We start from the raw sequence: 15,461 nt of genomic DNA, 5'->3' as shown, positions 1-15,461 counted from the left end.
GGCCTCGGCGCGGCCCTCGCCCCGGTGCCCGGTCTCACCCTCCCGCCTCTCCGCCTCTCGGGCGCGGGGCGGGCCGCCATGTTAGCGCGCCGGCCGGCTGACCCCCGCGCCGCCCGCCGCCGCCCTCCGGGGCGCGGGAGGGTCCCGCCGCCCGCCCCGCGTCGCCCCGCACCGCCCAGCGCCTCGCTGCCGCCGGGGAGAGGGGGAGCCTCGGCTCTGACTCTTCCCGCCGACGGCAGCCGGTGTCGCCCGGCGCCGCCGGGCGAAGGGAGAAAGGGCAGCGGGACGAACCGGCCCCCACCGCCCGCCCCTCCGCCCTTGCCGGGCGCCGCGGCCGCCCCTCCCCTTCCCCTCCTGGCAGGAGGGGGAACGAGAGCCTGCCGCTCCCTCAGCCCCGGGGAGCTGAGCGCTCCGTCCACCCCCTCTCGACGCCGGCGTCAAGGGACGCCCCGGCCCGCTCCGGGGCTCGGGGTGGGCGTCGCCGCCTCCCTCCCTCCTTCCCGCCCGCCGCCTCCCCGCGGCGGGAGCCCCGGCCCCGGTACTCACGTGAGATAACGGCCCGAAGGATTTGGTAAATCGTCTTCTCTTTTTAGGCGGAATTTTTAAAGAGGGATGTGGGAACCTACAGCAGAAATACAGGCGGCGGCAGCGGCGCCTTCCAGGGCCATAGGCTGCGGGGGCGACCGGCAGGGGGGAGCGCAGCGCAGCGCCGGGACGGGAGGGCACCAGGCAGAGAGAGACGGAGCCGGAACGCGGGGCTGCGGCAGCCGGGGGCGGAGGCAGGAGCGCGGCCACCGGGCGGCGAGGCGGACAGCGGGGACAGCCGAGGCGAGGCGAGCCGAGGAGAGGCGGCCGCTGCCGGCTGCGCTCTTATAGGGCGGGCGGGCGGGGCGGGGCCCGGCGCCGCGCGTCACCGCTCCGCGGGGCGGGAGGCGCCGCCGCCGCCGCCGAAACCACCCGGCGCGGCGGGCCCGGGCGCGAGAGGCGGCGGGCGCGAGAGGCGGCGGGCGCGCGGGCGGGAGTGCGCCGAGCGCCGCCGGTGGGCGGGAGGACACCGGCGCCGCCGCCCCTCAGGAATGGAGGGCGGGCGCGGGGGGTCGCGACCCGCCCGGCGGGGCCGCCGTCCCCGGCTGGCAGCGGGGGTGCCGCGGGAGTCGCTGGCAGGAGGCGGCCCCGCGTCGGGCGAGGCCGGAGGCCCCCCGGAGGGCCGCCAGCCTGCGGGCGCTCGGACGGGGCTGTGTTTCTGGAGTGGCTTCCGCGAAACCAGGGCCCGTCCGGCCTCACCGAGGCTTGGAGCAGGCAGGAGAAGAACCCGGGCCTTCGTGGGCGGCCAGAAGCCCCGTCCACCGGCGCACCGAGCGCCCACCGGGGTACCCGCGCCGGTTCGCTGAGCGCTGACGAGCCGCTCGCAACGCGCACTGGAGGAGACGCGTGCCTGGCAGCCCCGTTTCTCCGTGAATTCGGGGCCTTCGAGGCTCCCGTAAGTAGATCGGTGGGCCGAAGGCGTTAGCTGACCCGTCTGCGTGTGCGCAAAGCGTCACCCAAGCGCTCGGGCATCCTCAGCGCGTCCCGAAGCGTTTTAGCGGTTTCCAGCCGGTCGGAGGTCAGGTCCCTCAGTTAAAGGCCACCAGATTGCTCCGTGGTGGAGCTGAGGACGATCCCTCATCTGTCGGCCCCAGTGCCGGTCTGCCATGCCATCTCTGCCACGGCGCACAGGGCTGGTTTTGTAAGAAAACTTGACTGCAGTAGTCACAGTTCCTTCAGGACACTAAAATATGTAGTTACCCGGTTCACCGGGACCCACCAAAATGTGTACTTGTTGTGGAAAGTCACTGTTCATCTCGGGACCCTTTTTTTTTTTAGAAAAAAGGTACATTAGTACAGTTTAGATTTTTTTTTTCCAAAGCAAAGCTGAGTTTGTTTAGTTTTATAGCAGAGAGAATTTAGAAAAATGGTGGATACATACACAGTTGTCATCTCTTCGGAAATAAAACGAAACTGAGGTTCCACAGCACGCAGAGATGGAGTTTTACTCTTTTCATCTGTTGTCACGTTCTCTTTTGCAAATCATTTCAAATGAGGAGGAAGTGAACTGACAAATACTTGCAGTCTCATTACAGTGTCTCATCTTCCCTGATAACAGCGCTAGTAGGTTATGGATGAAGTCAGTAAAAGCAGGCACATTGATGAGACAGTCAGAAGACCTCTCACATACATTTGCAACAAACCCTGCATTGAAGACTAGAAAATGGAGTGGTTTACAGCGCTTTTTTCTCCGGTAGGTTCTGTATCACACCCTTCATCGGTGACTTGCCTGCTCGTTTGGGTTCCTGTTCCAGAATGCAAGTGCAGGAGGAGGAATCACAGTGTATAAAAAAAACACCAACAAACCAAACCAAACTAAAAAAGTACAGAGAGAGAGGAAGAGAGATTTGGGCAGAGCTTGGACAGGGCACAATAAATGTGAATCATTAACAGGCAAAGAAAGGAAGAAGGGTTAGAGGGGAGGACAAAGGTTATGGTGATACATGCAGAGGAGCAATCCAGAAAGCTGTATTCTTTGGGAAGGTAGATTTTTTTAAAAACCACATTTTTGGAAGATATTTAAATTAGGAAAAGGACTAGTTTGTAGGTGTTTAGGTGCAGCGAAAAAGTGATCCAGCACAGAAAACGCAAAGAATGTCAATACTAGTTCTATGGAGAACTGTGTATTTTATCTATGTTCTTAGACATCTCCTGGTGGTAACATCTGAAGATATCCCAGCGATATATGAGTGATGTAACTGCCACATCAGTTACTGCCACCTCGTCTGCATTCATCTTCCCAGAGGAGTTCTTGTTTTGGTAGGTGGGGGATGTTTTTAATATTCTTGTTGGGAGTGAAAAAACAGATGGACTACTGAAGAAGGGAGGGCAGTCACGTAGGACAGGAAAAAGAACTTCATTTTGATACGCCATTAATTGGGGGCACTGTCAGCTATTTTAAAAACGTGTGGAGGGAGGATTTCCTTCTCATATTGAGGAAGCAACACTTGAAAACAGAAGCATAAACTTCATCCTCTCAAATCTACTGGGAATAAAAAAAAGAGAGCTGTACGCTCTTTGGGAGCATAAAACAGTACAACTGTGTAGCCACTAGATACAAAATGAGAAAAAAATTGATGGATGAAAGCTTTACACAGTGTTTCCACTACCACTGGTGATATTAACGCAGAACTAGAAAACTGATGCCACAGCTCAATGTATATACATTTTTAGTGTAGTGTGTCACAAAACAGCCATCCTGTTTTGTTTGGAGAGTCAAAATATAAAAAAGCGAACATGAAACTTCCTTCTGCCTCATCCACATTTCTCTGCTCTCAGTTTTAATACTTGGATTCCTAACCTTGCATGACGCCGTGCACACATTTCATAGATTACTAATGATTCACATTTTGTTCTCCAAAGATAAAAAGGCAGCAGAGCACAAAATACGTGTCCAGCCCTGAGTTCCCTTCCAACTGCGAGGCACTTCTACCACATTTCCTTTTTTTTTTGCCTCCACGTTTTCTTTTCAGCCTGGTTCACAGTTGGATATAGACAAAATCAGGTGTTCTGTCTGTGACGCAGATAAACCGGAGCAGGAAAGGCACCCTTCCCCACCTCGTCTTTTGGAGTGCAAAAAATACTCACTGGTGCGGCAACCCAGCGGTCAGGAGCTTCAGATTGGTTTGGACAGATGTCCGATGGCTGCATAGCCCCATGACCTTCCCTGCTAATCCCAAGTATTTCCTTCTCTTTATGTCTTCCGACGGGCTACCTCTTCTCTCCTCTGGTTCTCCCATTTCCTTTCCCTCTCTGATGCACCCTCTATCGCCAGGCGTCAGCAGCGGGGTCAGATTCCGCTGCTGCAGGTGAGAGAATGAGATTATTTCCTCCTCCATCTCCTCTTCCTCTTCCCCCACTGCTGCCAACTCCTGCAGCAGTCGGTGTTTTCTCTTAAAGCCTTAGTTGCAGGAATTCTGTGATTGCACAGGAATGTCATCTTCCATTGAGAATAAAATGTCCCTTGCTGCTGAAAACTCAGTGCAACAGAAGGCAAACACAAATAACGATCCACCTATGGGTGTAGGGAAAAGGTTGCTTAGATTTCTGAGTGTTTGAGCTTGGCAACATGGTCCCTCTCCTGGCTCCTCTTACACACAGCGGCACTTGGTGCCAGATATAGTGAACAATCTGTAGCCGTCCAGCCAGAGCACGCAGCCGCTGCAGTGGGAGGAAGGGATCGGTCCAAACTGCATTTTTTGTCTGAGCTGCTCAGGGCAGGAACGCCCATGCACAGGGCAGAGGCACAAGAAAAGGAAAATAAAGGCTGTGATGGCTCTGGATCTCTTGTGCCCACAATGCTGTAGGAATACTGGAGTTCAAATATTCTCCCTTTTTAGTAAAACGACCTGTATAAATAGGACCTTGTGGAAGTAATATGAATTGATACTCTGATCTTCCGACCTTGTTCATTGCTGCAAACTTTAGAGCTGTCACTGTTCTGTCCAGTTGACAGCAATACTAATAACCAGCTGGAGGAATGATTCATAATTATTAAAAGCCCGGAGGTGGTGGGAGGAAAGATATCTCTGCTTTAACTTACACAAAGCAGTCGCCTCTCACCTGTATTTACTGAATGGTTTGCAGGGTCAAAACAACTGGAACAGAAATAAGGTCCCAACTTTCCAGCGTGGATTAGTTTGGTTTCAGAAGTCTAAGTCTAATTTCTACGGAGAATAGTTACAGAATAGATCTCGTGCCAAATTGTTTACACAAAGTTAATGGAAACAGCAGCTCAAAGCACTATATAAAGACACCACAACTAAGTAAAATTAAATTGGGGTTGTTTTACAAAATCAGAGGTAGAAAGAAAGAGCAAGAGAAAATTCAGTCTTCCTTTAGGAGTATCCAGCAATATGCCATAAGCTCCTTTCAGTCCAATGCTAGGATGTTTTCACCTCAAAAAAAATCTAGACTAGATGAGCAAAGACTAAAAGAAAATGACTGTGAACTAAATATCTGAGCTACTAAATAAGAACTATTGAGGAGAATATTAAAGTATGAGCATTACTTGAGAGTCTTTCCACCTGCATGCCTGCTCTCCATTAACTGGTAAAGAAAACTCAAAAGTTTTAAGTATCTGCAGCAGGGTGTGGACTTTTTCACTGTTAGGAAATGTGCCCAAGTCCAGCTCAGGTTAGAAGTGACTTGGGCTCATTACATGATAGATATTGAGTTGTGTATTAATCACACCCATTGTAGTTGCTGCTGTCCACATGTCATAGATCATCACTAAAACCTGAAGGATCAGCTGGAGGCTGAGGGTTAGGCCTCCATGCAATTTATCATTTCTCACTACAAATACCTCTGGATTGGAGAAGAGGCATGGGGTTTCCCTCCATGGGTAAACAGGAGGCGACAGGTCCCAGAAGAGTGAGCTCGTCAGCAGCACTAAGACTACATCAACTTTAAAACGCAATAGTCGAAACACTAAAGCGGGATAAAGTGGACTGCGTACCATGCAAGGAGGTTAAAAATATGCATATCGTGTGCTGCTACTGGTGGTTACCAAACGAGGAGATTCTTTTTTATTAACTCTTTCAGAATGAATGCTCTCTTTGTTGTTGTTTGTTGCATTTGCAAGGGATTTTTGTTCCCAGATGTTTATTACAGAATCACAGAATGGTAGGGGTTGGAAGGGACCTCTGTGGGTCATCTAGTCCAACCCTCCTGCCGAAGCAGGGTCACCTACAGCAGGCTGCACAGGACCTTGTCCAGGCAGGTCTTGAATATCTCCAGAGAAGGAGAATCCACAACCTCTCTGGGCAACCTGTTCCAGTGCTCCATCACCCTCAAAGTGAAGAAGTTCTTCCTCATCATCAGCTGGAACTTCCTATGCCTCAGTTTGTTCCTGTTGCCCCTTGTCCTGTCACTGGGCACCACTGAAAAGAGTCTCAGCCCTGTAGTTCTTGTGTAAATAGTCTTCCCTATATGTGGTCCTAGCTCTATGCAATGGTGGTTTGCAGGCTGCTTGGTTTACTAGTTGTTCTTGTCAGTCACCTTCCAGCTTTCTGAACATGTACATGTTCTTCTCATGATTTCTGGACACGGTGTCCCCTGGCAGCCCCCGGTTTTGCTGCGCTTTTCTTGGCTGGTGGGGCATTTTGTCAAGAGTGAAGACTCACATTCCTCAAGAGGAAGACTTCCAGCTAACTCCTGGAGAAGCACTTTCTGCTTGTCAATGTCTTTCATCACCCTCCCAGTTGTGAGAGGTGGTGGTGATCTTCCCTTTGTCATCCAAGAGCAGCGAGAAGGAAAGTGGTCTCTTGAGATTGCACTCCAGCGCCGCCTGAAATGCCTCCGACCAGGCACCTGCATTTTCTGTTTCATCAACAACATTGTCTCACACGTTTTTGGGATGCGAGAACCACAAGTCAAGGCAGAGGCCTTTCCCACCAGGGCGAAAGGGGCAGGACTCTTGCACAGACAAAACCCTGGCAAACTCTTTCACTGCTTTCAAAGCAAGTGATGACACATTTGAAAAAAAATATTTGAGCCATTTGAGATAAATCCTGTTTACTTTGCTTGCATGAATAAAGTTGCTAATGTTAGAAGGAGGAAGACGAGCAGAACGTGGCACTACTCACTTCCCTCCGCATTTGAATTTTTCTGTTACACATGCATTTTTCACTTAGAAGTTGACAGACCTTTTCAAAAATAACTTTTTATTTTTTCCGTAAAAAACAGAAAACCCATAGATAACAGGCTGGCAGTAGAGACCAGCATGGAATAATTACACCTAGAACACAGTTCAGAGCATACAGAAGGATCTGCAGGATCCATGTCATGTACACACAGGAGCGAACAGGCTCTGGACTTGTGCATTTAGTTGTCACACCACTGACGTAGGGATGCTGGTGGCACTCAGGGCCTTCAAAGAGGTGGCCTTTCAGCACGCTTTTGAGTGCCTAATTGTATGCAGCCAAGTTTGATCTTCTCTCTCGGGGCTGGCCCTTGACTCTAAGTTTTGTAGCCTGCAGTTTCTTTTTCCAGGCTCAGCCTTTCTGTGGTCGTCAAAAATGGGGAAGCAAATCGCTTTTTGATTTTGTTGCCATTAAGATCCCTGATCTTGTTTAGGGCTTTAGCCACTGTTGGATCAAGAAAGTGGGGCAACATCCTGGATCAGCAATAACATTGTTGGAAGTGACACAATAGCTATGGATATCATCTGCTCGGGATATTGTGTCAGTTCTGTCCCCTGGCTCTGCTATTGCCAGTCAAATATGCAGAACCAATAAGAAAGTTAGCAAAGCAAAGCAACCAGGGCTGGGTTATTTTTATTACGCTCCATTTCCTCACAGATAGCCAAAATAGTCAGTACTGTCCAAATCTGAGCAGCTAGAAATGCAAGCAAAAGCTGAACGTGAAGCGAGCATCAGGCCGGGCTGGGCAGCATCTTCTGGTTAGTACCCCATCCTCTTCGTCATGCCCCGTTTTCAGCAGCAAGCATGTACGACCCGGTGTTTGCACTCAAACCAGAAGACATAGTGCGAAGCCAGAAGATCTCAGTTAGGTTTAACATCTCCAAAACCCCCAGCAAGACCCCAAGGCAGACATCGTGTGGGGCAGCGGGGTCACGCTCCTCCAGGAAGCACCTGGCAGCAGTGGGGGCTGCAGCTGAGGCCCACCAGGTCGCTGCAGAGCAGGAGGACCAAGCTGCTGAGAGCTGCTGAGCCCAGCCTTCAGCCCTGGGCAGTCCTCGGGGTTCCCCGGCCCTCTCCCAGATGCGGTGTCCTGCCAGGGCCATGCCTGTGCTGCCTAACTCCCCGCAGAGAGCTCCCGGGCCAGGGGACAGCAAAGCACCCAGCCCCGGTGAGCTCAGCCATCACAAGGACGAGAGAGATGGTCTTATTTGAGGAGCTGTTACTGGTACCAGTAAGCATGCTGTGGTGGCTGCTCCCTGTCTACTTACCCTGCATCTATCTATTTGTAAAAACCACCACTGAAGCTAGTCATTGGCCATTGACTTGGTGCTCCAAGACTGGGATTTGGGTTTTTTGGTTAAAGACGGTTTTCCAAAGGGGCAGATAATTGCTGTTCATTCTTGAAATTAAAAACAAACCCAGACAAAACCTTCTTGTTATATATAATTTTCTTGCATAATTTAGAATTTGTTTCTCCTCTTCTCCGCTGCCTGGAAGGATGGGGCAGGGACCCAGCAAGGCACCTGGGAGGCTGCTGCAGTCCCACGGCCAGGCTGGATACCCACATCAGCTCAGGTGCTGCTGGAAGTGGAGGGAGAGGTGGCTGCCCAAGTCTCATCCATCGCGGGAAAGAAATGCCTGAAGCAGCACGTACTTAAGGTTACCGCCTCCCAGATGGTCCTTCACTCAGGACATCCCAGTATTTTTCTAGTTACGGAGCAGGGCTTTGGGCTTAGGCTTACTCTGAGAAGCCAAAGAAATGTTTACCATTTTCTGTAAAAGAAGTGGAATTTAAATGAATGATCATAATAATACCTAGGGACTGTGTTTCTGAGATTTTACTGCATGTAAACACAATCATAAGCGTAATCAATGTCAAAGACTTCCATTTAATTCTCAGGCAAAGTTTGCTTTTAAACACCACACCAGATTTGACACAGCCAATGATAAATGGAATGCAATTAGTTCTACTATTTGCTTTGATGATATGCTAAATTATTTCTTACAACAGACCATTTATTATCCAAAGCTAATGGTTATACTCTTGCATTTAACAAGTCTAATATATCGTAAACCGTGGCAAACTGATAAGTTTCAAATTGAGATATTAAAGTCTAGAAAGAAAGTCATTCCAGGAATGAGTTTCATCTAATAAATCCTTGTCAATGCCCAAGTCATCATTTTCACAAAGAAATCTTAAACTGTAAGAATTTTGCATGTATTTCTCATCACTAAATAAAGAAAAAATCTTAATTATGCTGCCTCTTAGTGATTTACAGTCACTTAATGAATACATAATCATAAGGAAAATGTCTGAATTTAAATATTCTTATGGCATTTTTAATATAGTGCCTCTTCTAATTGTTAACAAGACAATTATTGCTCTTTTTTTCCCTGAAATTTATGATGAGCTTATCATGGTAATTGCAAATTCATGAAGAGAGTGTAGTGCCTGAGAATACAAATATTTGATCTGATGAATTGTTAGCCCTTATACTGCAACATTGTTTGCCATGGAGCTTACTCGGCTGCTGTGCACTCTGAATTTCCATTATCCCCCGTTTCCTTCAGTACATGCCTTCTTCATGTGGACCTAATCCAACTGAGGAATGTGAATGCCTTACAAAATACAAGGCTGAAAACAGGTTGCAGCAGGGCACCTGATCCCAGAAATCATTTTTTGGCCAAAACCAAAAGTGCCTGGAATTAAAAGGAAATGACTTGCCCAAATTTTACCATTTCTGCAAGGTTTTGATATTTTGATGCCTGTTGAAATTCCGTAGTGGCAAAAGCAGGGCAGGCATAAATTACCAAATCTCCAAGACTGTGGAAACTCTTCCTGTAGAGTTAACTGCTACAGCAGAAAGAGTATTGAGCTTTTTAATATGCCACACTACACCGACAGCCTCAAGTCTTTAAAAAAAGATGGAGTGGCACAAAATTACCACAGGGACTTTAAGTATTCAGCTGTAAGAGTCATAAAAAAAAAAATTCTTCATATTTTTCAAATTCAAATTTCCTCCTATCATCAAAGGGAAGATCTGTCCCACCTTGATTTGTTTTATTCCAGGTTTCAAAATAATGCAGGCACAGCAAATTCTGGTTGTTATTGAGAGAAAATTCTCTCCTTTCATAACATGAGGGATAACACAAGGGGGGCATTTAATTCCCCTTTGTATGGTTACCTGACTAATGACAAGCGAGACCCTGGGCCACCTGCACCTGGGTGCCTCTTCCATACATGCCTGGCTGTGGCCCTACCAGGCATGTCTCTAGTCTTACACTCTTCTGCAACTTCCCTAATGTTTCTTCTTCCTTCTGTTTATCTAATTCCTCAGGGATCTTTTGTCATCCTAGTACCTTTCCCCATTTTCTGAGCTCCACATTTTCATGCTGCTTGTTGTGCAGCGGATTCTTCTTCTCAACAGCTTAATCCCTCTGAAGATGGTAGGAAGAGGTGATCACTAGAGATAAAGCAAACTCACAAAACGTACCGGTGTTTCATGATGAACACTTAAAAACACCGCAAATACCTTATTGTTCTTGGTAAAATCTTAAAAATTGGCAACATTGTCCCTTCTGCCAAGGACTACATAGCAATGGGGATGTAAGGGCATCTTAGCATTTTTCCTGAGCAGAAGAAGAAATGGACTAGACATTTAAATCATCCTTCTTATTCTGCTGTCCATAGAATGTGTTCATAAGCATGTTCACCTTGAATAAAAATGGCAACTGCAACAGGAAAATGTGACGTGGGTAATCCAACTTGCAGGACCACAGCGAAGCCGCTGCTGTGTTTGGTACCCTTTACTCTAAAGCCCCGTCTCGTTATTGTCTCTGTAAGCCATCTGGTCTAAATTCTGGTCAGAAGAATATTCCCATCATCCAGAGGACATCCTGTCTGCTGCCAGCATTTTGGCTAGGATAACATTTACTCGAGGTTCTCCAACCAGATAAAAGAGCCCTCAACAAACTCTGCATGGCTGGGGTAGAGCTGCCTGAAACAGCAAGATCCATGAAGATTTTTGACAGATGATACATGACTTCTAAACTTCAGTTTTCCAACAGAAATACCAGAAAGTGGCAGACAGCTGCTGCTTTTTCAGTTAGAGGGAAGGCTACAGATACCAATAGTAGCAGTCTATCATTGCAGCAAAGGCAGTCCGTCATACTCCCTATACCTTTCCCTCCGCTCCGGTCGGATACGGCTCTGTGATTTTAGCACTCAAACGTCTCTGCCTTTCTCCAGGGTAGCACCTGTCTTTTTGTAGGGAGTCTTGTTAAAAGTCCCACCTGCAGCAGGTCTGTTTGTCACCTTTTTCTTCCAAGTAAAAGGGATTTATTTAGCAAATAGATTCCTATTATTTTTGTGGGAGGGCACTGGATAAAACTCACATTCTGCTCATCATTTTTTTCTGCAGCAGCGTGGCTGCTTGCACCGAGATGAGGTGTCAGCAGGAGCCTGGTGATCATCTGCTCTGTTTAGCTGGCCAGCAATGGCTGGGACCAGCCACAGCGTTGCCTCCTCCCCGGCCAGCCTCTGGCAGGCCGCTGTGGGCAAGGAGTGTTGGGGATATAGGGAGAACCTGGGGCTGGGGAGAAGGAGGGAGACTGGGATGTGATAGCATAAGCTAGGATTTCTGCAACATGAAAAACAAGGCACAAATCACGGGAAGGAGATGTGGTTACTGCTGATCTCCATGGAGCAAATTGTCTCTTCCTACCACAGTCTCAATGAGCTTCTACGGGACAGGGACACCACAAAGCCGTGGGGCCCACGTAACGTTCCCGTTCCCCAGAGTCCCATATGGGAGATTTAAATCACACATTCACGTGGCATCCTTAATGACCCAATGAGGGCAGTATAAAATAAAGCTATTAATAAAGTGCTGCGGTGAAATCCCTCAGGACATTGATGAGAAAGCACGCAGCTCTGCTTCCCGCAAGACGGGTGCTGATTCCATCCAGTGACGGTACCAAGCTGCCACTGCGGCTGCTTGCAGTAGCGCGAGATGCCTGCTGCACGATACCATTAGCATTCCTCATCAGCTGCGGCTTATGTCTCTCTCTGTGCACAGTGTACGAAAACCAGGTCAGTCTCCTGGCTCATCCTCCTCTGATAACTCCTCTTTTCTTCCACTGCCGGGAAGCTGAGGACGGCGTAATTAGTTTTCATCAGTCTTCAGCTCTACGTGCAACTGCTTTTGGCTCAAGCCAAAAATGCAGTTTTCACATAGTTTCATGCCCTAATAGGAGGGAAACTTGAGACAAATTTGAGACGTGCTCATTTTCCTTGTGTTACAATGATTCAGCTCATATTTTTCAAAAGACCACAAAGAATACTAATGACATGTTAAGCTTCCAGCACTCGCAGAACAGAGAATAAATGAGTGAGATTCAATGAAAATACAAGTTATGTACCTACCCGTGCCAGATAACAACTGGTACTGCAAGGCTGTCACAGTGAGCAACCTGAAATCATGCCCCTAAGCAGAAAACCTGCCTGAAGTTGTATTTAACTGCTTGGGGTCTGCAGGCAGATCAGAATCCTGATATTCCAAAGAAGCTGCAGTGAAAAATAAAAAGCAAAAAGTCAACCCAAACCCCAGACCAGAAGTTCAGGTTTTCATAATAAGACGGTGGAAATGATGGCTTTTAAACCTGTGGGGAATGAATTTTGAGAGGACTGCATGGAGTGTGGTTCAGAGAGATAAAGCAACAAACTTTACTAAAGGTTAAGTGATTTTGTGCTGTGCGTAAATACATAAACATAAATGCCCATGAAGAATTATCTGGATGGTACAGTGGAGCTTGTATATTGGCAGGGTAACTGTATCAGTAATTAAAGCTGCATTAATGTGCTTGAGTGATGCTCTGAAAGTGTCACTGTAATGGCAGTCACAGCATCAACTGAAGCAACTAAGCTGTGAGAGGAGGAGCTATGAGCTACAAAGACTCCTTGCCAAGAATGTGCTTAGGATTTAACATGCTGGAACGCTATTAAAAATAATGTTATTTAAATAACAATAGTAAAAACTCTGCAATATTAGTATCCACTACAATAATTGCAAAATCAACGGAATTATGTGCAGTATTTCAGGAAATAAAATATGAAGCAGAGTATGCATTAACAGTCATTCACGTCCCCTCATCACCAGGTGGGCTCTTTGCAAAGAAGCACACCAAGTTTCAAGGAGCTAAACTGTGTTTTGTATACCTTGGGGGACTGGGGAAGATCAGAGGGACCCTGAAATTGCAGCTGGAATTGGTGACCCTGGAAAAGTTTAAATTCCTCTTTTGCAGTGTTTTAGTTTAAGTCCTAAACTTGGAGTCTGAGCTGTCCAAACCTCTGCAAACAAATATGTATCTGTTCATTCAATTAGGTGAAAGTTACAAGTCACTGGGCGAAAAAATCAACCAGAAAAGTTTGAAGATGGAGTTAGTGGAAATACCTGTGCTTCTAAGGAGACACAAAAAATTCATACTCAAGCATAGGTGCTCCTAGCTGCTCAAATTCAGCAATGTTACAGAAGCTTCAGATACATTAATTTTACTGTCGCCATCACTGAGGTAGGATTTGTCCCAAAAGGCCACACAGCAGTAAAGCTTTGCATAACAGCTCCAGATATAATAGAAGCCCAAGTTCAAGGTATACTTCAGATGTGTGATGCTACTTGAAGATATAATTGCCTTATTTTTCAGCTTCATCTCTTGCAAGCCATCAGGTTACAAACAGATCATGGAGAAATAACTAATTTTGATAAGTCCAATTGTATATTACCTGTTTCCTGAAGTGGTTAATTTCATAAAAGCTATTTCAGTAGTATCCACAATCAGAACCAAGGTGGTAATGAGTATCATCTTGATCCTCTACATTGTATGAGAGCATTGCTTTGGTTCACAGTGGGGCAATCACAATTTTGTACATACACAAGAGCAATACCGAGGACTTTGAGAATACAGAGAAGTTGTGGCTGGCCCCTCCCTGGAAGTGTTCAAGTCCAGGTTGGATGGGGCTTTGAGCAGCCTGGTCTAGTGAAAGGTGCCCATGGCAGGGGGTGGGAACTAGATGATCTTTAGGGTCCCTTCCAACCCAAACCATTCTATCATTCTATTATTCTACGACTTAGTGCTTTCAGATGATGTGCAAAGAATTAGTTCAGAGAAGCCCAGGACAGAAATCCTTCTCTGAATAATTTCCAGATTAATACCTTGAATGTTAATTGTGCTTAAAATGCAATTTGCAGCAAAGAGCATTTTATCATGACTGGGATTTTCTTTTGCACTGCAAGAAGAGAAATAAAGGAACTTCTGTGATGCTTTTAGGCCAAGATTCTTGCAGCCTACGTTCTTTGATGATAGTTAGACTATGTAAATATGGGCAATTGAAGTGGTGGTCTTATTTGTAATGCAGATACCAAGCTGTTAGGAAGAAACCTAAACCTTGCAGCTGCCTCCTCCCATAAAACAAATGGTGCCATCTTCATCACTGGAGGTACAGAGTAAATACTCTCTAGTTAGACCTTGTACTGAAGAGGATCACAGTGTAAAAAGCCCTGCTCTAGGAACTAACTCTGCAAATAAAAAATACAAGTCGTAAATGTTTTTATATGTTTTAATACACATCTCCAGGGAAAAAAAATAATTACAACACATTTCAATGAAGGCCCTTTTAAAAACCTTGCATAAGATACTGTAATAGCTCTGGTTTAATTCACTATTCATGCCTTGCAATTTTCTTTACAGACGGAGGGACACCTCTTCCCACTGCCAGCCCTTGGCCAGCTGCTGCTGCTGGCACTTCGGGGCTCATCCTGCAAACAGTTTGCATCCACGCTCCAGCAGGCCATTGATCAGTTACTAACAGTTACGACTGAGTAGAGACTTCCAAGGCAGAATAAAGGGACGAGAACAGAGGAGGCAAGAGTGTAAAAATCTGACCAGCCGTTGCAACACACTCTGGAGGACAGCTTGAGTTTGCATATTAGCTTCTTTGTTTGTCCTTCTCTAACAGATGATACTTCTATTGCATAGTAAATGAGCAACATTATTTGGTATTTTGTGTATGATTAACAGCTTAAAAAAAAAAAAAAAGCCTAAGTCCTATTCTTATTACTTGCATCCAGTGATCTTAAATTTTTCACCAAACTTTTGCACTAATATTCTTGTAGTCACATATCGGGAAGTGGGAAAAGTAGAAAACACTCGAATCACAGAATCACACAATATCCTGAGTTGGGAGGGACCCATGAGGATCACTGAGTCCAACTCCTGACTCCACACAGGGCAACCTAGAAGTTAAAGCATATATCTATAAGCATTGTCCAAATGCTTCTGGACCACCGACAAGCTTGGAGTCGTGACCACTTCCCTGGGGACCTTGTTCCAGCACAGGTCTCTGAGAATACGACCCGAAAGCCATGCAAAGAGATCTTTTGTTGACAGCGCTGTCATGGAGCACAAACCTTTGCTGTGGTTGTGCAATTGTGTTGCAAGGGCACTAGAGGATAACAATCAGTTGGGTAGGAAAAGTAGGTCTGTGGGACTGAGCTGAAGCCCCAGGCTCTGAACACGAGCCAGCACCGTGGAGCTGCTCGAGTAGAAGACTTTGCTTCAAAGCTGGTGGAGGCACTACCATGGTAACATCTGCAGTCATTGGATCTGGTCCAGAAGGTTTGGCTCCAGCACCCGTGGCCCATTAACCTTTGCACAGTGTAATATATTACAAATAAA

The 15,461-nt window shown here is 47.0% G+C and overlaps 1 protein-coding gene and 1 long non-coding RNA gene across 2 annotated transcripts in view; one reads left to right on the top strand and one right to left on the bottom strand.

Annotated features, from left to right (window-relative positions):
• The window catches only part of AZIN1 (antizyme inhibitor 1), a 26,645-nt gene extending 25,779 nt beyond the window's left edge, over nucleotides 1-866 (bottom strand). The window contains exon 1 of the mRNA XM_075415765.1: nucleotides 547-866. The gene's annotated coding sequence lies outside the window, so the exon portion shown is untranslated. The remainder of the gene's footprint in view (nucleotides 1-546) is intronic.
• Nucleotides 370-15,461, top strand: LOC142360825 (uncharacterized). Its single transcript, XR_012763392.1, has 4 exons — nucleotides 370-571; nucleotides 2,144-2,278; nucleotides 2,730-2,844; nucleotides 14,475-15,461. It is a non-coding gene; the product is annotated as an uncharacterized LOC142360825 (long non-coding RNA).

Source organism: Opisthocomus hoazin, chromosome 3 (genome assembly GCF_030867145.1).
Source record: "Opisthocomus hoazin isolate bOpiHoa1 chromosome 3, bOpiHoa1.hap1, whole genome shotgun sequence".
Lineage (NCBI taxonomy): Eukaryota > Metazoa > Chordata > Aves > Opisthocomiformes > Opisthocomidae > Opisthocomus > Opisthocomus hoazin.
Note: the sequence above shows the minus strand (reverse complement) of the source record. Positions and strands in the feature narration are given on the sequence as shown.